Source organism: Hydra viridissima, unplaced genomic scaffold (assembly GCF_058129835.1).
Source record: "Hydra viridissima isolate aposymbiotic clone 2 unplaced genomic scaffold, HvirCarnegie_v1 scaffold_1, whole genome shotgun sequence".
NCBI lineage: Eukaryota > Metazoa > Cnidaria > Hydrozoa > Anthoathecata > Hydridae > Hydra > Hydra viridissima.
Genome location: NW_028324300.1, coordinates 23,273,040 through 23,296,969, shown reverse-complemented (window position 1 = coordinate 23,296,969; position 23,930 = coordinate 23,273,040). Strand labels below are relative to the sequence as shown.

Here is a 23,930-nt window from a genome sequence, read left to right as displayed (position 1 = left end):
ATATAATATTTTTTTATTCTTCTGTTTTTCTGTTTAACTTTTCATAAAAATTATTCTTAACTGTGAAAATAAGACAGTTTTTGAATTTCGGGAAAATAAAAATTTCGGGAAAAGGCATGATTTATTTACTTTATTCACGAGAGCAAAACTGCGCACGTCTAATTTTACAAAAAAATGCCGAATACAGCAAAAAACCACCAAGACTGCAGGAAAACTGTCTGTTTTCTTTGCTTCAGTAAATGTCAGAGGGAACTGACACCTTTCCTAAAAGAAAAATGCCTAACAATACTCAATGAGAGGATCGATTTTAGTAATGACAAAGTTCCACTTGGAATTTGTGAAAAGTGTCGTTCTTGTTTAAGAAGAAAGGATTCTGGAGAACACATCAATCTCCCATCACTTTACAATTTTGAGACTAAAAATTCGACCTCAAACTAGTGACACACAATGTGACTGTTTGATTTGTTCTGTTGGAAAACTGAGAAATAATGGTCAACAGAAAACTCAGCTTTTGCAGAGCTCAGCACAAAATACTCCATCTTCAACTGTCCAAAAACGATGCTCTGACTGTTTTTCAATTATTGGAAGAGGATTACCTCATCATTGCACAAAGGGCACTTTGCGAAATAACCTTGTTGCTGTTGCAACCAAGGATCCTGTTGCATCTGAACGAGTTGCTGCTCTTGTTGTTTCAAGTAAGGATTCTTCTCCACATGGCACTGTTCGATTGAGTCAACCACAAGGTGGAAGAATGCTTCCAATAATGCCAGGTAAAAGTTTAACTTTCATGAAAAGATATTTTAGAAATTTCGAAATTAAACAATATCTGCATTTATTTTAGGTTCCTCATCAGCTAGAAAACTATTTCCTCCAAACCCATCAATTAGTATAAAAGAACTTGTTCAAGTTCAGGCAAACACAGGGCTTTCAAACAATGGCATCAAGAGACTAGCTGCTACAATTAATCAGTCAACTTCACAACATATTGTTGAGAAAAACTATGCTGTAAAATTTGATGCAGTTAGTAAGCAGCTTTCTCACCATTTCACGAGTTCATTGATTAAAGATCATGCTGGATGTGGAAGGACTGTCATTCATTGCAAGGACTTCAAAGAGCTTAAAAATGAACTCATTTCTATGAGAAGCACATCAAACAATCATATTCTGAAAGTTGGAATTGACGGTGGGGGAGGATTCCTGAAAGTAAGCCTTGGAATTATTGAATTAAATCGTGAACCTAACACTCCCCCAGCAAAACTCAATTGCACAAACAAGTTTTTCAAGGACACTGGAGTTAAGCGGCAACTTATTATTGCTGTCTCTGAGGACCTGCAAGAAAACTACTCAAATGTGTCTCAAATTTTCGAATTGATCAATATGAGAGCCCAAGATTTTGTTTTGTCCTGTGACCTAAAACTGGCAAATATAATTTGTGGTCTCCAAGCACACTCAAGTGCACACCCCTGCACCTGGTGTGAGTCAAGTGCAAAGGACCTTTTAAATCAAGGAAAATTAAGAACTTTCCAATCTCTTGATCAGAATGTCTCACTTTTCAATGCAGCAGGATCAAACATCAAAAGAGCTCGTGATTACATGAATGTTGTTCATTCTCCTGTATTTGATCTTGCTGGTGGCACATTAGTTTTGGACTTCATACCGCCAATGGAGTTGCATCTCCTTATTGGTATTTTCAATCATCTCTTTGCTGCCCTACTAAAAGTTTTCCCTCAAGGAACTCTTTGGACTGATTCACTGCACATTAAACAACAGCCTTATCATGGAGGGCATTTTGCAGGAAATGAGTGCAGGAAGCTGCTAAAAAATATTGATCTTCTTCAATCTATTGTCGAGAAACACTCATGCTATGCTGCAATACCATTAGTTGATATATTTCGAAAATTCAATGCAGTAGTGTCTGCCTGTTTTGGATGCGTTCTTGATCAAAGTTATGTACAAAAAATTGAAGCTTTCAGAGTGGCTTATGTGGCACTGCAAAATGTTTCTGTGACACCTAAGGTTCATGCTGTATTTTTTCATGTGAAAGATTTCACTGACAAACACGGCCGAGCTCTCGGACTTTACTCAGAACAAACTACAGAGGCAATGCATCACAACTTTCAAGTGCATTGGCAAAGGTACAAACGACCTAACCATCATCCTGAATACAGTAAAAAGTTGCAATGCTGCCTTGTGGACTTTAATAGTAAACATTGCTTGTGAAAAAAGCCATTTTAGAATGATTTTTTCTTGTATTAGAATATTTATTTTAAAGCATAATTTTCATTTTAGACACACGATAAACTCTCAGAATATGTCTTTTTGTTTCCCTAGTTCATATTTATTGGAATAACCTATATTTTGTACTATATTCTGTCGGTTTTTGACGGAAAACTCGAAAATTATGGTTTATGTCGGTTAAAACTGAAATTTGGCTTCTAAAAAAAAAAAAAAAAAAAAATTCTTGTCGGTAAAATTTGTTTTTTTCATTTTCACCCCCCCCCCCCCACGTCTTTGTCCTTCGGTACGGCCCTGTCAATAACTTGCCAGGACGTTGTAATCTGATTTTAATACTTATATCCAAGTGATCCCCATAATGTGGGCTATCATTCCACAAAAGGGTTTTCTCGGGTCAGAAAGTCAAGGTTAGAACCCATTTTATAACACTGTGTTTAAAGTTTTTGCCATTGAAAGAATTTTTTTTTAAATTTAGACATAAAAACTTGTAGTAAACATAAAACTTGTACACAAAAAGTTTTTTAGAAAAAGTTCTTTAGAAAGATTTATTTCTATTCATAAAAATTTAAGTTAAATTTTATGGAGTATTTTACAACACTTATTTTGCCACCAGTTTCTAATTTTTTTGTGAGGCAAAATATCCTAAGAAAAAGAATGAAGAAAAATTTTCTTAACGAAATATTTAATGCGGCTCTTCGGTTCACGCAAGTATTTGAAAGCGGCTCTCGTGCCAAAAAGTCTGGCCATCGCTGCTCTAAATATTCTCAGGAAAACTGAGAATAATTTAAGCGTACCAAGACAAATAGAGCTTAGAGAACTGTTGCAAACTAATGTTCCGCATTCGACTTTCGAGTTTTCAATTACAACTAAACCCTTCTCTGGTTGAGTTTTCAAACAACCCTGTGAGCGCAGTTTGAAAGTAAATTATTTTTGTATCAAAAATCTCACGGGGTTTTTAAATAAGGTTGAGCGCTGTTTTAATTGAGCGCTTTTTTTTTGGTAAAGCTTCTGATTGGCGTATTTGTTTTTCGTATTTCTATTGGTTGAAGCGCAACCAAAGTTTAGAAACGGCTTACGACAAGTTTCATTAAAAATTTTTTTTTTGTATTTCATATATTACTTATTTGTTTTATAAATATTTGATAAATAAAAAATATTTTTTGAATTGATTTACGACTATTTGAACTGTTTTGATCTTTTTTATAAAGAAAATAATATCCGTAATATATTTATTAAACACGATATTGTGTTTTCAAATTTTTGCAATTTGGTTTTCTTGAATAATTGTTGTTGCAAATAAATAAATATTAATAATAATATTAATATGTTATTATTATATTATTATTATTATTATCATTGTTATTATTATTATTTTTATTAATATTATTATTATTATTATTATTATTATTATTATTATTATTATTATTATTATTATTATTATTATTATTATTATTATTATTATTATTATTATTATTATTATTATTATTATTATTATTATTATTATTATTATTATTATTATTATTATTATTATTATTATTATTATTATTATTATTATTATTATTATTATTATTATTCAGATAATGATGATCACAAGAATGTTTCTTTGAAGCGCAGGCGTCGATTACAGAGGGCAAGAAAAGATTAATCGAAGAACGAGAGTGGGAGATTTGGATACGCGATGGAAAAACTGCTCATGAAGTTTCACATGAGAAATATTTCATGGAGAAATTTTTTAACGCAGGATGCAAGTTGAATAAATTATTGCTAATATATTTTATCTGAAGATGAGAAAAAACTTCTCACTTATTGTTCGACCAACGTTCGTCGTGTCTCGTTATTTCATCCTGATGGATGGACACCGAAGAATAAGATTAAAATTTTGCGGATAAGTACCAAACCTTCGAACTCGTTCTTTGATACTTTCGTATCAAAGAACGAGTTCGAAGGTTTTGTCCTCCCGTGGATTCGACTCACTGAAAAATTAATTCTTTACCTTCACAAAGACACGAACTTCATCGACGACATTCGTGAATGGCTCCGTGGTTCGAACTTCAAGCGGTTGGAGATCAAGTACCGTGGAATAAAGTTTTATAACATCGAAGAGTTTAAAGTAAGAAGCTTTAGCGAAAGCGGTTGTGGACTCAAGTCCACTACCGCTTTCGCTAAAGTTTACTATCTTAACTTATGGAAACCAAGTCATGGAAACCATTCAAGAGTTCCGTTCATTTTTGAATGAACTCAAGAATTATTTATGAAATGAAATATTAAGTAATTTAAAAAGGAAAAAAAACAACTTTCTTTTAAAACTTTAAACGTGGAAAAAATGGAAAGATTTTCATTTTTATTTGGAGTTTTTGTTGCGAATATTTGTTGTTTGTTAAAACTTAAAGAAGTGTTTTAAATACTGAAAAAAATCACGGAAATATAATAAAATGATAATTATTTAATGTAATAATAATGGAAATGTAAGAAAATTTGGTTGTTTTTTTTGTTGTTGTCAATGGTAACAGTTAAGAAAAAAATATTCGAGTTTTTAAGACGAGGTTCGAGAATTTTTTAGAACGGAAAGTTTTTTTTAATGTTGTTAAAAAAAAAAAAAATTGTAACTCGGAAAATCGAAAAGCAAAATTTTAGCGGATTTTTTAAAAGCTTCGAACGGTGGACATTTTTTATTCCCGAAGGAGGAAGGCTGTTAAAAAAATTTTTTTTTTGTAAATGAAGTAGTTAAATTTTTGTGAAGATATTAGGTTTGTGTTGTGTTTCGAAAAACTTTGAGTTGTTTTCAACCCCAATCATTTATGTTAACTGATTTCATTTTTCATGTAACTTTGATCAATTCACACTTGCCGTTTCCATAGCAATTAAAATGACCTTGAAAAAAATACTTTGAAAAAATTTACTGCTCACTGTGTCTAACTAATATGGCTCATTTGCAAAAGGCCTTCTTTTCTACATTTTGTTGGCCTACTATTTGTTTTTACTGTCTCATTATTTTGTTTAATATCATTATTGACTGATAGGGTAAAACACCAAGTGTTCGCCGATTTTTCAACCTAGTCCCATATAAGAATTCTTTTCTCACTCGTTTTTTAATTCATTATCGATCTCGAAGTTTGATCGTATAGAGAGAAGATTGCTGTTTACGATGCCCTTGAAACGAATGACCTCCGATAATAAATAAGGGAACTATAGCTCTCGAAAAGAAAAAACGGCGGCCACTGGCGTTTTTCCCATGTTCGCACCACATGTTTTCGAACTTCCGCCAGTGCTCACCTATATGTTTTCTTTTTTTTTTTTTTTAATATATTCTTTTGGTCATTTTTTGACTTAAGTTATTTAAAATTTATAAAGACAAACAAAATAATGATATTAAAACCGAAGGAAATGTCTGGTCTCAATAGGAACCGAGCAAGATCCGACCCGAACGGGTATTGGACACCGTTAAAAGCTAAAAATAATATTATCACACACCGATTACCCAAACGGGTATTACTTGATAACGCCGATAAAACCAGGTAATTGAATATTATCATAGCCAACCCGACAAAATCTTTCGGGTAATTTAAATAATCGATACCCGAAAGTTATTGATACTTTTGGTACCCAAACCTGATTACCCGTTAAAATAACAATTCCCGAACGGTTCTGTCGTGTATTCTGTGAAAAAGGTCCATTTGGTCCAAAAGGTCTAACATTTCTGTCGGGTATTCTGTGAAAAGGGTCAATTTTGTTAAATAATAATTGATAATTCTAAAAACATTACCGAAATTAATAACCATAATATCGCAATAATCACATTTTCACTTCGCCTTTTCGCAGTTAAACAAAATTTAACATTTTTCTTCATACAATTCACGCCATCCGTTTGACAAAATAACTCCATCTCACCCTTTATTTGAAATGCTCGACTCTGATTGGTTTTTCAAAAAATGCAATGTAAGCCAAAAACAGCAAAAGCGATCATAATGCATCATTGTGTGTTTTCAGAATTGTTTCCTTTTCCGTTTATTGAAATGATGTTAGTCGTAGTTTTCAAATTTTGAAATTAAAATCGGGCGTGGTAAGAGAAAAATATTTCGAAAATACTAGCTAGCTAGTTAAGTGCTTTGCCATCACAAAGTCTTGGCGATGTTGATTCTGAAAACAAAGAAGGAAACAAACGTGAGAATGAAAATCCAACACTATCATCAGATCCAGATAACTTGCCTCCCCATGAAAGCGACGCTGAAAAAACAGGTGTTAAATATAATTAGTTTAAATTCCTTGCTTACAGTAAGAAAATTTTTTCACGGCGTACACTGACCCAGATTAAGTTAAAAGCGGCAAAAATGACCTAACTATTAAATGCATGTAAAATAAACATACACTATGCATCAAAATAGGGGTGTTTGGGATAAAGGAATTCAAATTAGGAACATCAAATTATTTTCACGTGCACCAATTATCCGTATCAGGCACACGTACGCGTCAAAAAGCGCGTTAGTGGACTTTAAAATTTGTAAATTCTATTTTTAAAAAATAAAAAAATTTAGCTTCATTGACCCAAAATATAACATTATTGTATCAATACACAAACGTTCGGATACGCGTTAAATGCGCGTGAGTACGTTACAAAACCCGTTGTGAGTGTTTAACAAACACACACACACACAAACACACACACACACACACACACACACACACACGAAAACATTTTATAATACAAAAATAAACAAATTAGAGTATTAAAATCTTTTTACAATTTAAATTAATAACAAATTCAGTACTTCTGGAGGCAAAACAATTCTTCCTTGATATCCTCCTGTGTTTTACAAACAAAATGCTTGAGATTTTAGGATCTGATCTTATCAAAAGTTAGTGCATCTGATCTTTCATAGTGTTAATTCTTGATACTTTTGCTGTATGGTGCAACCTTGCATTTCGGAGTTGCTTATTTAGGCTTTCCTGAGCTTCCTCAGAGTATTGAGCAGTCGGCAAATCAAACTGCTTTGAAATGGAGCAACCAAGTATCAGAATTATGTTAACACTGGCTGGCATTATATACCAACCATATTTATTAACAATAATTTTAGCTGTATCAATACGGTTAACTTCAAATTGATCAGTATCAATATGGTACCCACATGACATTTTAATAAGGACAATGTGCATTCTATTTATAACTTCTATATTAACCCCTGTTATTTCGGAGAAAATCTCAGAGTTCTGAAATGCTCTTCTTGAAGTGCTTCCATCATTGCTATTACCAAAACCTACTTTGGGCTAGTCAACAATAAGACTAAACTTTTCCCTGAACTTTGATTTAATTAAATTCTTCCTTAAATTTACTGAAAGCTTCCATTTTTTTCAGTTCTAGCTTGAAACTTCTGGTTTTCTATTTTATAACCTAAATGTAAGATGAACTTTAACAAAAAAAATAATAAAGTTTTGTACCAATAGAGTAAAACCGTCAATTCACTCAACAATAATGAATAAGGTGAAATTTACATTACACAATGCTGAATTCATAAGCTTTACTACTGATATATGGACCAGTAGTTCAAATAAAAGCCTCATGAGCCATGCAAGTCACTGTTTAGACAATAATTTAATCAGAGAACTGTTATACTTAGAGTAGCTCCATTTCCTGAGAGACATTTAGCAGAAAATATTTCTGAATTAATTGATGATTTTATGGCTGAATTTAGAATATGACCTTTAAAAAAGTCATTTAATAGCTAGTGAAAATGGTGCAAGTATTGTTAAGGCTGTTAAAGATAGCCCATATGATAATATGCCTTATTTTTTACACACATTGCAACTAGTAATTAATGAGTGTATTTTTGAACAAACGGTAGTCAAGAATGTCATTGAAAACTGTCTTTCAATTGTTGGGCATCTCCCCAAGCCTGCCATTAACTTAAAGCTCTTCAAGAAGCTAACAATGTTACTAACCACAAACTTATTCAAAATGTTCCAACAAGGTATAATAGTACCTATCATGTTAGAACGAATTTATGAACAAAGGAAACCACTAACCATATATGCACTTGAAAATGGTAAACTTCATTCAATGCAAACGAATAGATGAGTAATGGAGAATTTTGCGTTTTGCTAAAAAATTTCCACAAAGCAAAAATTCGCTTGAGTGAAAGATATTCTGTTGTCTCAGATATTATAACCCAGTTACAGTTTTTGAAATATTTCATTAATAAAGCTTCAATTGATGACAATTTCATTAGCCTGGAGAGTACAACAACTGATTTAACTAATTCAATGGAGAATAGATTCAAACAATATACTGATAACTATAACATCATCTTGTCAAAAATGAAAACACCTTCTCAGCTGCTAAAACAAGTACTGCGAGCAAAACCATTCAACATATTAAAACCCATGAAAACATAAAAAACATCAAAACTTCTGAAAATGATCAGTCTGCAGACATAGAAATTATTGACTGAGAATATGCATTATAATAAGTGATAATAATAAGAAATAATAAGTTTGATTTTTCTTTCTTTGTGTACAACGTTAAGAGAGTTTTTTAAACACTAAACTTTACTCGGTTGATAAAATAATATAATATAGCATAATTTTATTAAATATAATATATAATGTAAAATGTTATAATGGAATATACAATAATATAATATAATATATTGAAAACTAATATAATGTGATGTCAGATTATATAATCTAATTTATAATCGTATATCATATAGTAATATAATACAAGGAGTACATGAAAATATTTTAAGCTTAACATATTCAATTCATAATTTAAACATTTTCTTAAAACAATGAATCCCTTAAAGTGAACTTTTGTAGAGACACTTTAAAGATAAAGGATTTTCTATTCAAATCCTTTGAAATAGGACAGTTGGCTTTATAACCTCTTTCACTGAACTACAATTTCTGCATTTCCTTTGTTCAAGGAATATGCTGCATCCATTAAATTCTTCGAAGCTTTAATATTATTTCATAAAACATACAATAACAATTCCATAAGTTTCTGTTGTAATCTACCGTTTTGTTCTTGATTTAGTTTAGAAGTAGTTTTATAATATATTTGGGTATTTCTGAAACATCTGAGGTTTTTCTAATTGTTTCATTCTTAATCAAATAATTTGATGTCAAAGTTTGAAATTTCAAAGGATTGGATGCATTTAAGCAAATTTGTAGGAATCAGATAAAACTTTATTTAACCTTTTATGAGCTTTGGTGGCGCGTAGAAATTTTCATTTAAAAAAGCGTTCGGAAGTTTTTTATTAACTAATTATCTTTATACATGTGGCTAAGTAAACCAGCAGAATATTTTATGTAAAAAAAACTCAGACCTACTGGTGACTCTTGTACATAGGCGTAGACTATTATGAAAACAACTTCTCTCTTTCTAAAAGCACCCACCCCTTTTTTATCATTAGAGCCTTTAAATAATATTTCTCTTGGTGTCAACGGACTAATATAATCTTTCATTTAAAAGTTAATAAGAGCAAAAAAGTAAGAAAATCAACTCAGAATCACCTATTTCTTTAAAGATAAATCCTTCTACTTGTTTAGGGACCTAATTTTGGAGAATTGGAAACCCACACCAAAGTAAAACCCAGGAAAACATTGCAACCCCTCTTAATCCAAAAAAACACAATTAACCACTTTCTATTTTTTTCAAAACACCCTCTCCTTACCCTGCGCTTTATTAAACAGAAACGTATTGTTCTATCCTAAGACAAAATCCTTTGCGCAAATATTTTCCAACCTACCAAGATTTAGGTAGGAAGGGAGAGTGCGCCGTGCATGTGCACGAAATATATTCACTTAATTTACTCCTTCCCTTGAATTTAAAGAAAATCTCATTTCAAAATAGAACTTTTCGAAAACTATTACGGTACTATCACAGTCGAGGGACAGACTGGTAGGAAAAGATTGTGTTGACCTTAATAATTTTCAGCAAAAAAGAAAATTTTTATTAATATTTGACACAACACTTAACATAACTGATTTTTGAAGTAATTGAAACGCCCAATTCCTAAACTTCATTTGATCTTTTGTTTGTTAAATTTCATTAACCCATTTTCTTTTTAATGATCTTGAACATCATTTAATGATTTTGAACATTTATTGATTTTGAACACATCATTAATTCAAATGCTCCTGTGACTTAGTTGAACGGTGAACATTCTTTACCTTCTTCGGCACGATGATGATTGTAAGAAAATTCAGCAAAAAGATTTACAACCGAGCAAATTCAAACTTTGACGAATACTTTTGGATTGATTAGAGCTGATTTCGAACATCTGCCGTAAAATCTAGTTCTTAAAGGGGTTTTTTATTGCATTTAAATGCTGAACATCTGGTTTGACACCGTCATAACGAACAGATCTTCTAGTTCTTGACATTCTCTGCAAAGAAACAGGCGTATGTGTCTTGAAAATATTTTCAACAAAAGTGTTTTAAGCTTTGTCTATGATCTGCAGGCTACAAAATGAAAAGAAACGATATTTTGTAAGATTTCTTTCTGACTTAAAGATTTCAAATGAAGAAAGGAGTTCTTTACTTTGGTAAGTTCATGAAAAGTTTTAAACAAAATATAAAGCGTTAAAGTTTGTTTTGAATTTTCGTTATTATGCTATTATGGTTATAAAGGTTTATTGTTTTTGTTTCTTTTAATTTTTAGAACAAATATGAAACATATTTCTCATTCATTTTTTGATAAAAATCGGAAGAACCATAAAATGGTCAATTATTTTTATTAAAAACAAACTGAGCTGAGAGTTGGAGATTGAGCAATGTGCTCACTCAAAGTTATGGCTAGATATATTTGAACGTTCAAATAAAGCGAAATTATTTTTACCTACAAGATTGCTCGTTACAAGCTTCACAAGAGTTGGAAAGTATTGAATATAAATTTTAACTTGTTCTTATTTCTCATTTCTTTATTAAATTCAAAAAATTAAATTTTTAAAATTTTTAAAAGGAATGAGTTTTGAAATAAATAAATATCATTATATGATAATACAATTATTATTATCTAGAAGTTCATACTTTTCTAAATTTTCTAGAACTTATGCTACCAACGTTCGTTCTTTCTACTTCCATGATCCGTTGAAGATCAATGGACGGAGTACATATCATAAGAACTCAACTTATGCTTCGGGCTCCATTTATCGATGGACATTTACTTTTTCGTTTGAGCGGATAGTTTCGAAGATTTCGTCATATCGTGAAAACTCTGTATTTGTGAATGGCTTCGTGGTTGGAAACATCCAGATGTTGGAGGTCTGCAACTGTGCATTATATTTTTGTAACATCTGAGACTTTAAAAAGAAGTTGTAAAGTTTGAAAAAAGTTATAATATGTTAAATAGCTATAAAACGGATAATAAATAAGATATGTACCTGAAAATATCTGCGCATGTTCTGATGTGGTGTTTACGGTAAGCGTGCGTTATTTTAAATAGCTAAGTGTTTTAAAATGACTTTGCATTAGTGCTATTCAAAATTTATTCAAATTTTTCATCAAAACAATTTGCTTTAATTGAAATGTCATCAAATCGAGATAAGAAGAGAGAAGAATATTTGCATTTTCTCGTTGAAAATCCTGGTATATCAAACAAAACAACTTCTAAAGAGTTGCAGATTGCTTTGAGAAAAGTGCAGAGCGTTGTGTGAAACGATTTAAGGACATCAGTACAATCAAAAGGAAATCAAGAAGTGGAAGAGAAAACGGATTTGTTCGACGAGATCTTGTTTAAAAAGTGAAAGATACCTTTGACAGAAATCCGGAGATTTCTGCTCGAACTTTAGCGAATAAGTTTTAGATAAGTGCTTCCACTATACAAAGAGTGAGTTGAAATTGTGGCTATAAATCTTTTAAAAAAAAGAAGTTCCACGTGGTGAAGAAAAGCAAGAAAATGTTGCAACTTGTCGTTCAAAGCTGCTCTATAAAAAATCACGTGCTAAAAAATCTTATTTGATTATTGATGATGAAACTTATTGCGCTGCATATTTCCAATCTCTTCCAGGACACCAATATTATTCAGCAATTAACCAAAAGAAACTGAATTCCAAATATAAATTCATTGGAATGCAAAAGTTTGCTAAAAAATGTTTAGTTTGGCAAGCAATTTGCAAATGTGGTGAAAAAAGCTCTTATTTTGTGACTACGAGAACAATTAACACCGAAATATTGATCATAGAATGCCTCAAGATGCGTCTTTTGCCGTTTTTAATATCTCATACGGGTAATCCGTTACTGTGAAAAAACTGTAGTTAAAACTGAAGTTCAATGTAAAAGAAGCTAAAAACATCCAACACTTCAAAAGTAAATAGATTAAAGCTACCAAGAAAGTTCAGCCGAAGATCGTGTCATAGCCGATGTCAAGGGTATAACGCAAAGTGCGTTCTCAGGAACACAACTTCACAAACTGAAGTGAAATTTCAGAAAATTAATTTATGTACTTTCAAAATATAAAACTTTTTATCAAAATATATAAGTTGAATAAAAATCCTCTAAAATATTCGCGCAGATTTTTTCTGGTCTTTTAATCTTACAGAGCAGCCACAACAAAATATAATTAGAAACAAAGACAAAGAAGTCGATGAAAAGTTAAGAAATTCACCCAAAAAAGCAATAGAAATTTTAAAGACTAGTATCCTCAGTTCCTTTGAAGGAAGGTTGTGGGCTATTGGTAACGATAGAAATATTCAAGTAATTTAGGTAAGTTGTCTCGGGCCAATGAATGAATTTAATCTAGCTTATAACTCGCTGCTTTAGGCAAGCAAACCTTCATCTGCGTTTAGCGTCACTTTTATATCTTCTACGTTTGATGACTTATTTTTGTCAACACTATTTGCAAAATGAACAAATAATTACTCCGTACATTATACTCTGTTAAGATGTTTTTTATTCGTCAGCAGCTAAAAACTTTAAAAGATCAATAGTAATATTGGAGGAACACTAACAACCTTTTTATACCTTTTTCAAAACCTGAAATATAATTAAGAAGGCTCGGGTCAGTTTCATGAATTATATCTTTTAAAACAAAGCTTTTTTCTTATATAACTTGAAATGAACATTTAATGCTTCAGAGTTTGTGTTATTTATTTGTGACTTTATTTCTATTTAAGTGATAAATAATGAAGATTGGGTTTCAATGAAATAAATTTGAAGCAAGTAATTTTTTTAAAATGGTTTGTGTTCTTGAATGAAGCTCCTTAATCACAAAAGTAGTGTGACGTGTTAAGTTTTACAATTGCAAGAAAAATTTTTCATGCATGGAAGTTGTCAAGAATTTTTGTCATTTCGTGGGTTCATAATTAGTGTTAAAATTTGAAATCTTTTTTTCTTTTTGTTACTCTCATTATTGTCTTTTGAGCACGAGAAACACACGTTGGGCTCCTCATTCCTTCCTTTTTATTATAATATATATAAAAAAAAATTTCTTTTGAGCTCATTTTTTTAAAATAATAATAGATTTATCATAGAAATTATTTTTTAAGCAATATTTTTTAAGAAGTTTTCATTTGAAAATTTTTGTTTTTCTTTTCTTCTGCCATTTGCAAAATATATAAGAAAATATGCGGATTGTTTACGGATTTAATTTTTTTAATTTTTTTTACGTTACATTTCTTTAAAGCAAAAATATGTGGATTGTTTTGTCAGTTCACTTTGTTAGCCTCGTTTTAATTTTCAAATTTACAATAATTTCTATTTTGTGAGTTTTTGTTTTCAGTGCCAGTTTTATTTATTTTTTTAAATTGTTAGAAAATGTTTATTAGTTGTATGTTTATATTTGACGAAGAAAAAAAAAGTTATTTTTCATATGAACTTGATATTGCAAACTTTAGCTGAAATGTTCGCCGTGTGGTTTGACATGAAAAGAGAGTTTTTCATGTAACAAAAGCTCATCAGCCATTTTTTTAAATTGATTTAAAAACGTTTTGAGTTTTTACCTGATAGTAGAAATCGAAAAAAATACACTAAAGATTCAATCAAAAACTGAAAAAATAATGAAAACAAAATATTGAAAATGAAAAGAAATCGGTTAATTTTCATTGTTTTTTTTTTTTCTACTGACAATCCTGATCTTACTTTTTATAAGTGAAATTTGAATGTTAAAGGTACTACATTAATTACCCAAGTATTTATTTAAATCGTTATATGCTTCAAATCGTTACAATAAAGCCTTTTTTTAAAAAACGCCACCCAGCAGAGTTCAGAGGCTCGATATAAATAATGAGTTGTATTTACATTTGATTCGTAATTTAGCTCTTTATAAGTTGGTTTTCTTCGGCCACCTTTGTCCAATTATATTTACTGGCCACTTGAAATGGTTTTTAATTACATTAAAACCTTTTTTTTTATTAAGTTATTTTTAATACTTCTAACCAAATTATGTCTCGGCACCAAATCATGTGATTTGCTTGAAGTGATGGCCAAAAGAGATCTGGATTACACTGTTGTACATATTCTAAATTTTTTCAAGTTTCAGAAATGAAATTGGCCATTCCAAAATGAATTTTATTTCGCTGCTATGTTTATGCAAACAAGTTTAAACGTTTCTAACATTAGACAATAAGTAAATAGTTAGGTAAAGTTAGAGCATGAAATAATTTATTGTAAACTTATATATAATAACAATATATAAAACATTGTGTATGTTAACGGCGCTTAGGATCATGTACTAAGACCTTTCAACACATCTTCAGAGACATTTTTGTGGTTTATTATCAGAAAACATTTCCGAAAATGTAAATGAATCACTTTTTTATTGGGGGGATTTACGTTTTTTATGGGGGTACACAGAAATACTTTTGTTCAACATAGGTCTCAATGAGGCGTGGGACTTACTCAAACTTCTAATTTATCGATAATGATATTGAATGAAGATGACTTGTAAAAACATAGGGTTATTGGGTCTAATCTAACCTTGCCCCGATCCCTCAACGTCTTGTTCCTAGAACTACGTCTTCTAAAATCACAGGCTTTTTTTTTCTTCTATCTAATTGAACTTCAAAAGAAACGCATGGTGAAGATGTTCGGAGAAATAAGTTCTCACTACCAAATGTGCCTTATTTATAGGACGGATTTGTATCAGGACAACTTCTTAGTCTACATTTTCTAGATATACTATTTGTTTTTAAAGTCATCGGTTTGTTTAGTTTTGTTATTGATTGATAGTTGCCTCTGTAATTTTAAGGAGTTGAGCAAATTATGCCACTATTTAATATCATGATTTTGTTTTTATTTACAGGTTTTAAAGAGAAACGAACGCGCTGCTAAAAAACTATTTCAGTTGACAAGCAAGGACAAGTTTAAGATGAATACATTAGTGCTTTTTGTTAAAAGAACTTCCATCGAGAGAAGCAGAAAAAAAAAATCCGCAGAATTCTTTTTAGCGATTTTAGTTTTAACGTTAAGATAATAAAAATAAGAAATAAAATAAATAACAACATTAAAGCAAAATATCGTCATTTTATTTATCTTTCAATTTTGTTACAAACTTCGTTAATTATTTGATTATTATTTTCGTTTGTTTAAAAACTTAATTTTTTATTATTACATTTTTGCATCGGTGAAAATCTTAAAGAACTGTGCTGGGACGGTACAAATATTTTGCATAAAGGGTCCACTGCTGAGTTTGCACTCAAACATTTTGTGCCAAATCATTTGAGTTTGTTGCCCTCTTTCAGCGGCAAGTCCTGCAATCGAACCAGCATCTTTCTACTCAAGATTGGTAAATCTGCAAAGAACAATAAAAATTTATTTAATTCGAGAAGCAATTGATTTTAAACTTGTCTTAAACATCAGTACTTTGGTATTAACATTCCCAGTGTTGTTATTCTTATACAGAACATGGATTCTGTAATTTAACCAATTTAATATTTGTTCATGCACTTTTTGAACTGCTTGTTTTTAACATGAAAAATTTCTTTCATGCAAAAAAGAACCTTTTTGAACGTATGTTTTAACAATAATTTCTTCCGAAATTTTACAAACATTGATTCAGATAATCAGAAATAATAATTTAATAATTTTCTACGCTATAATTTTACTATTTTTAAGTTTCAGGATAAAACTGAGCACTAAATTGAAACATTTGAATGCAGGTTTTTGAAGTATCGCGGTCAAGGAATAGACAGCCCGAATCGTATTTTGCTTTCTTAAAACAAGAGCCGAACTGAGAGTGTTTTTACACAATATAAAAAGACAATATCATTATTTTTATATTAATATTAAAACGACATTATTATACAATAACATGAAAATTACTATAATAATAATATGAAATTTACTATAAAATGACGTATGATAATGTTAAAATCACTATAAAATTAAAATTTGATGCACCAGAATAACCATGTACAGTGCCATTGACCTCGGTCATAATAAACTTTGGTTTAGGATTTGGCAGAAAATTAAACTTCTATGCGTTATTGTAGTTTATTGATCTAGCAGCGCCCCAGCGGTATTTAATGCAGGATGCAGCAAAAAAAACTTCGACTTATTTTTTTGATAGGTATTGAATATAATGAAGAAAAACATTCACTCTAAAATGAATATATTAAAAATATATACAAATATGTAAATAAATAAATTTATATAAAAATATTTTTGGGACTTTCTGATCCCCCAAACCTGTATTTTTGTTTATTTACAAAATCGCTCGAGCAAAAATAGGTTTTGTTGGTCATCATTAAGCTTGTGATGAAGTTCATGAGTTGCCATAAAGTTGTCATGTTCAACAAGATTTAAAATTGCTCCAAGTGCAAAATGGGGGTCCCCAGAACTTTGGTTTTAGAGCAGCTGACTTTAGTACAGAAAGAGTGCAAAACCTCTTTCAAAATTCGCCTAAGAGTAAGAAAGATGCAACCTTGTGTGAGTGTATCTATCTATACATACATATATATACGCATATATATACGCATAAATACGCATATATACACCTGCGCATTCAGCGCATCCCTAAAATTTATGAGAATTTTAAAACACTGTAGCATTATAGGATTTTATTATTGGGTGAGTATTTATACAAATTAAATGTATCTGTTATTTGAATTAACATGCATAAAAGTCAACTCACCAAAGCACGAATAGTTTTTAAAATTGTTTGCGTTAAAGTGAACCTAAACGACATGTAAACTGATGAAATATGTACTAAAAGTTATTCTACAAAACAATAAAATATAGAGTTTTTTGTATAAATTTGCAATCGAACTTCACTTAAAATTATTTTAAAATATGTAAAACTTCAAATATGTTTAGTTGTTTACATTTTAGTATTAACTTTTACTTTTACAAAATCTGATGTGATAAAAGCCAAACATTTTTCTTACTTGTCATGAAATAGAGAATAATAATTTTTAAAGGTAAATTGAAGTGTTAAAATTACTAAAACTGAAGATGCAAAGTAACGCTTTTTTTAAGATAGCGTATAAGAAATTTGAATTAAATAAGAAAAAACAAAAAAAATTAGTCATAAAATTCGGAAAAAAATATGCTTGAAACTGAAAAGTCAAAGTTCAATCACTTCAAAATAATTTGCTTACAACTGATAGTACTGCGGCTTAAATTTTTATTTCCAACTTTGTCAAAGAAGTCTGTTAATGTAAGGTAGAAAGTCTTAAAGCGGGTTTTGAGAAATATCTTCAAAAACAGATCAAAGTCAATAACACAACATGCTTCAGTCAATTAACACAACAAGTTCAGAAGACTCGACTCAAGTTGAACAACTCAAATCATATCTTGATATTCTAAGCCCATATCCTCCATTATTAAACTTTCATTATCATCAATCTCCAAACGTTCGGGATGTCGCTCAAAGTATGTTTTAAATTCTGACAGTTTATCTTTTGTTTTATTTAATTTTTTGAGAATTCTATCATCTTCCCATTTAGCTTCAATACCCATTTTAAATTTTCCAATTTCTCCTTTGATTTCTCCTTTGATTTCTCCTTTGATTTCTCCTTTGATTTCTCCTTTGATTTCTCCTTTGATTTCTCCTTTGATTTCTCCTTTGATTTCTCCTTTGATCTCTCCTTCTAATTTGCCTTCCTTAAAAGCTAAGGGTATTTCTTCTACTCGAGCTTTTGCGATTAATTCTCTGTCTCTTTTTTCTTTCCAACAAAGTATTCTTGTGTCTTCGTTATTTAGGACTGATTTCATAATCTCATAAGCTTTTTTTTATTCTTTCATTTAAGTTCCTCAGTATATTTCGCTTTTTACTCCCATTAATGAAAAAGTCCAACAATTGCTCTTTTAAAGAGTTCTCTCCTGTTATTACTAGGTTTTTGTATTGTTTTTCGATAGTTCACAAAACACCCAGTGCATTTTATTTTTTAATCATTGGGACCACTTCTTTTAAGTAATAAATTTCATCGTTTTTTGTTTTTTTTGTCAAATTCTTAAATTTTTCCATTTTTTGACCTCTTTTAATGCTCTATCTGGAAAGTTATTGTTTTTTGTTACAATAATAATGTACGTATCAAGCAATACTTCGTCATACTTGCTAGATTGCCCGTTCAAATGCCTAAAAATATTCCTCATAATTTCGCTGCATTTCGATCGAGACTTTTTGCTTATTTTTAACAGTGTATAAAATGTCAACTCTTCTTTGGACACTATACTTGCCATCTCCTAAAAGTTCATGAGAGTTTATTTTGAGATCTGTTACTTCTTGATCACCTTCGAAACCGAGAATGCTAATTACAAAACAGATCAACACATCTTTATTTTGATCGTTACCGAACAGTTATTTAAATGTGGAATCGTAAGTTGGGTCGGCGAAAACATCTTCTTTGTCTTGAGCTTCGGTTTTAATTTGTTGCATTTTTTTTTTACTTTCTTTCTTCACTTAGTAACCTTGATTTAAAAGAATTGAAATTTGCTTTTTAACTCTTATTTAGCTATTAAACGGAATTGAATTTTGATTTTTTAACTTGTGATTAGCTATTAAATATGTCTCAAGAGACTTCCTTAAAATTACCTTTTTGTTCTAAGTTGATAATACGGCCATTTTCAGCAACTGCTGAAAGTGGTGGTATAATTATTTTGAATAATTTCAGTTTTTCATGCATCAGTGCTAAAAAGATAGAGTTTGGTATGGAAGATGGTAACAACTGCTACACAAAAGATGATTTTACTCATATTAATTTTTACTGTTAACTTCAATGAATTGAGTATAGACGATCTTTTGAAAAAATGTCTTCATGTGTAAACTTAAAATTGTAGCGAGGGACTGAAAAACATCATCTGATCCCTATCTCCAAAAAATTGTTTTTGAAAAGATGGATGTTCAAGAAATGGCAGTAAACCCCGCACTTTTTTTTTTTTTTGTTTTTGTGAAGGTTTTATATGGTGTTTATTGTGTATTTAAGCAATTAAATCTATACTTTGGAATAAATATGATATCCAGTTCAGTAAAAATACGCAAAAAGCGGTTGCACAACATGTCCTCATAATTTTGCTGCATTTCGATCGCGATTTTCTGCATATTTTTAACAGTGCATAAAATGTCAACTTTACTTTGAACACTATACTTGCCATCTCCTAAAAGTTCATGAGAGTTTATTTCGACATCTGTTACCTCTTCGACATCTGTTACCACCTTCGAAACCGAGAATGCTATTTACAAAACAGATCAACACATCTTTATTTTGATCGTTACCGAACAGTAATTTAAATGTGAAATCGTATGTTGGGTCGGCGGACACATCTTCTTCGTCTTGAGCTTCGGTTTTAATTTGTTGCATTTTTTTTTTACTTTCTTTCTTCACTTAGTAACCTTGGTTTGACAGAATTGAAGTTTGCTTTTTAACTCTTATTTAGCTATTAAACGGAATTGAATTTTTACTTTTTAACTCGTGATTAGCAATTTAATGTCTCAAGAGATTTTCTCAAAATTAACTCTTTATTCTAAATTGATAACATTATCATACAAGACACTATTAACTTATGGAGGTTTCAGAGGAAATAAAAGGTGTGAAATAAAAAAAATATTTTTTTTTGAAAATTATTATTTTTTAGAACTTGAACATTTTAGAATATGTCAAAAAATAGTTATACGACCGCAGAAAAATAGTTATACGCAGCAGTTGCCGAAAATGGTAATATAATTAATTTTCAATAATTTCAGTTTTTCATGCATCAGTACTAAAAGATAGAGTTTGGTATCGAAGTTGGTAACAATTGCAACTCTAAAGATTGTTTTATTCATGTTAATTTTCTTTAATTTTCTCTGTCAACTTTAATGAATTGAGTATAGACGATATTTTGAAAAAATTCTTCATAAGCAAACTTTAAATTGTAGCAAGGGACTAAATAATATCATCTGGTCCCTATATCCAAAAATTGCTTATGAAAAGACGAATGTTCAAGAAATGGCGGTAAACCCCGCAGTTTTCTTTTTTTTTGTGAAGGTTTTATACGGTGTTTATCGTGAATTTAAACAATTAAATCTAAACTTTGGAATAAACATGATATCCGGTTCAGTAAAAATACACAAAAAGCGGTTGCACAACATGATGAAAAAAGGATAAAAACAACAAAAAACAAGAAGAAAAGAGTTGAGAGGAATTAGGAAAGAGTGGATTGATAAAGAGCAAAAACAATTGTCAAACATAAGTTATGTTAAAAAAAGTTTCCAGTTTTTTTTTTGTACTTATTTGCTTTTTTTAATCTAAAAATGAAGATTTTAACAAAACAAAACATGATTTGCCAAAATTTAAAAATGCTTAGACCTCCAAATTTTCCCCATTTGTTCAATACTTGTTCAATATGTTAAGTATGAACTAGAATCTTGATGATTAAATATTTATCGATTTTTAACTATTTTTCTGTATGTTACCCCCCTGGAAATTAGTAAATTTTAGATTTTATATGACTTAAAAGAAAAATTATGTAATTGTCCTAGTTCACACTAACTTCAATACTAGAAAAATATTGCAAAGTACTGAGTTGAGTTAATTTGCCATTCTGGAATAACTGCTTTATGAAAAATAAAGAAAACCGAGCTTTTTTGTGTTTTTTAAGAATATAGTCTATTTTTTTTTTAATTTAAATAAATCTCGATGTTTTTTTATCTTGTTTTATCTTGCCGCAATGTTTTTTATCTAAATCAAGTTTGTAAAACTGATTTTAGAATTAAATTAAGTTATTTTACCAAAAAAATTTTTATGTGAAACACCTTAACAAGAGAGAGAGCCGCAACTTTTTGTTGTTTTTTACTAAAATGAAATTTTCTAAAGTACGTGATACTCCAATAATCTGTTCAAAAAAGAAAAATAAACTACAATAATCGCTTTTGAAAAAGATTCATAAATTAAATTGACATGGGTATTATTTAGTACAGCCATTTAAATACAGTTTTCTTAACTTTGCCAGGTACTTTTGCCTACGTTAGAGTCTCAACAGCAGAACAAAATTTAGAAAAGCAAATAAAAGAAATAGAAGAATCGTACCGAATATATACCCATATTGTGTCAAGTTCAATGCCCATCGCTCGGCATTAAAAACAAGGACCTCTTAGTCTTTACCAAGCTCGATAGACTGGAACGAGATCCTATTGATGTAAACGCCACAGCTGTCAAGCTTGAAAAAATAGGAATCAAAGTTAATCATCTAGCTCTAGGAGAAGTCGATCTTACTATTTCTGCCGGAAAAATAGCTACTATGGGCGTGATTAATGCAATTGCAGAATTCGAGCGTGATTCTCTGATTGAACGTACACAATGAGGTCTTTCCAGAGCGAAGTCACAGACAAAACCCTCGGGTTTTAACATCAATTTTATTTATTATATATAAACGCAACAACCCAGCCGACACAAAGGCGTCTTTAAGTCGTCTTTGTACCGGCTGGGGATGTTGCGTTTGTGAGCCCATTGAGCAAATTGTAGGTCTATAAGTGTTTTTTTTTTTTTTTTGGCTTTAAGACTTCACTGAAGACTTTTAAAAAGTTAGTCAGAAAGATGCATTTTTATAGATATCTGAAAGAGATCTTTAAACTGCGTTTTTTAGTCCTCTTTTTTAAAGCTGAATTTAAGCGCTTTCGTTGAGTAAATATAATCTCACTACTTTTAAAAGAAAATTAATAATAAATCTTCTTCATTAATTTTATTTTAAGAATATGCAGTTAACAATTGATCATACATTCATGCATACATTAACAACATTAATAATAGTAATAATAATAATAATAATAATAATAATAATAATAATAATAATAATAATAATAATAATAATAATAATAATAATAATAATAATAATAATAATAATAATAATAATAATAATAATAATAATAATAATAATAATAATAATAATAACAATAATAATAATAATAATAATAAAATAATAATAATAATAATAATAATAATAATAATAATAACAATAATAACAATAATAATAATAATAATAATAATAACAATAATAACAATAATAATAATAATAATAATAATAATAATAATAATAATAATAATAATAATAATAATAATAATAATAATAATAATAATAATAATAATAACAATAATAATAATAACAATAATAATAGTAATGATGATAATAATAATATAAATAATAATAATAATATAAACAGTTTTTGGTCTTTCAAGCAACTTGGTGTTAATTATTGTAGTTCTCGGTTTTTAAATAACTAGGTTTTCATTTTTGCAGTTTTTGGTGTTTGAACAGTTAGTTTCTGTTCATTGAATAGCCAACTTTATATTCTTTTAAATTATATCTTGTCATTTTTGATTTTCATTTTTGAAAAGTACTTTTTTGAGCGAACAGATATTTTCAAAGTGGGTTAACAGATTTCAAAGTTTTACTTCATAAATTTTTTTTTTTTTCTCAAAATTACTTTTTCAGCACCTTGTTGTATTTTTCCTTAGTTGCGGTTTTAAAGGATTTTTGAGGCGTTAAGAACGAGAGTGGTCTAACCCTCAAACTTTCTCAATTACATTTTATGTAACTTCTTTTGGTATTTACTCAGAGTTACTTCCAACTGACCGCCCCTCCACCCCAATCTGGCTCTCAACGCCTCGTTTAACATAAAAGCCATGCTTTTCATTAAAACATAATTTTATTAAAAAATCAACATTTTCAGAGCATGTGCGGTTAATCATGAAATATCCAAAGGTTTTAAATAGTTTTCAGTCTTAAGATAAAACTATAGACTTTTTTTTGTCACTACCGCTTTTATTTGATTCACTTATCTTATTTTGTAATAACATATGTTATAAGAGATGTACAGCTCTCTTTTTCCACACGTCATTTCCCATACCTTTTCTTAAGTAAAAAGGCGTATGATTTTGAGAGAAATCGATAAGATTCTAATCTACCACTCCATCCGTACATTCGATCAAAAAATATCTTGTAACTACTCATTGAAAGTTAGTTCATATGATGCTTAAAATATCAATTTTTACAAACTATCCTCAAACTCAATTAAACGCAACTCAAAAGTAAAAATGTCGCATTTCAATGCTTCGGAAGACCGGTGACAATGTACTAGAGCATTCTATTACACTTGTGTTTAATAAAATAACGAACGGAGAATATTTTCGAGTAAAATATATAAAACAGTAACTTTATATTCCTAGTTTTTATTTTTTCCCCGAAGTTTTCTTAGATCTAGTTTACAATTTCGTTCACAATTATGAGTTGGAGTAGAAAAGATATATCACCGAAGCACTTCTATCATTTTCTAAAACAGTGAGAGC

General features: G+C 29.9%; 2 protein-coding genes and 1 pseudogene across 3 annotated transcripts in view; 2 read left to right on the top strand and 1 right to left on the bottom strand.

Moving 5' to 3' along the window:
* Nucleotides 1–23,930, bottom strand: part of LOC145183507 (uncharacterized) — a 297,046-nt gene that overhangs the window by 116,264 nt on the left and 156,852 nt on the right. The gene's annotated exons all lie outside the window — the stretch shown is intronic.
* The window catches only part of LOC149893978 (NACHT, LRR and PYD domains-containing protein 14-like), a 165,682-nt gene that overhangs the window by 106,481 nt on the left and 35,271 nt on the right, over nucleotides 1–23,930 (top strand). The window lies entirely within an intron of this gene.
* LOC149893979 (uncharacterized) lies at nucleotides 175–2,521 on the top strand (annotated as a pseudogene). The gene is made up of 2 exons (XR_016449138.1): nucleotides 175–770; nucleotides 842–2,521. The product of XR_016449138.1 is annotated as an uncharacterized LOC149893979 (transcript).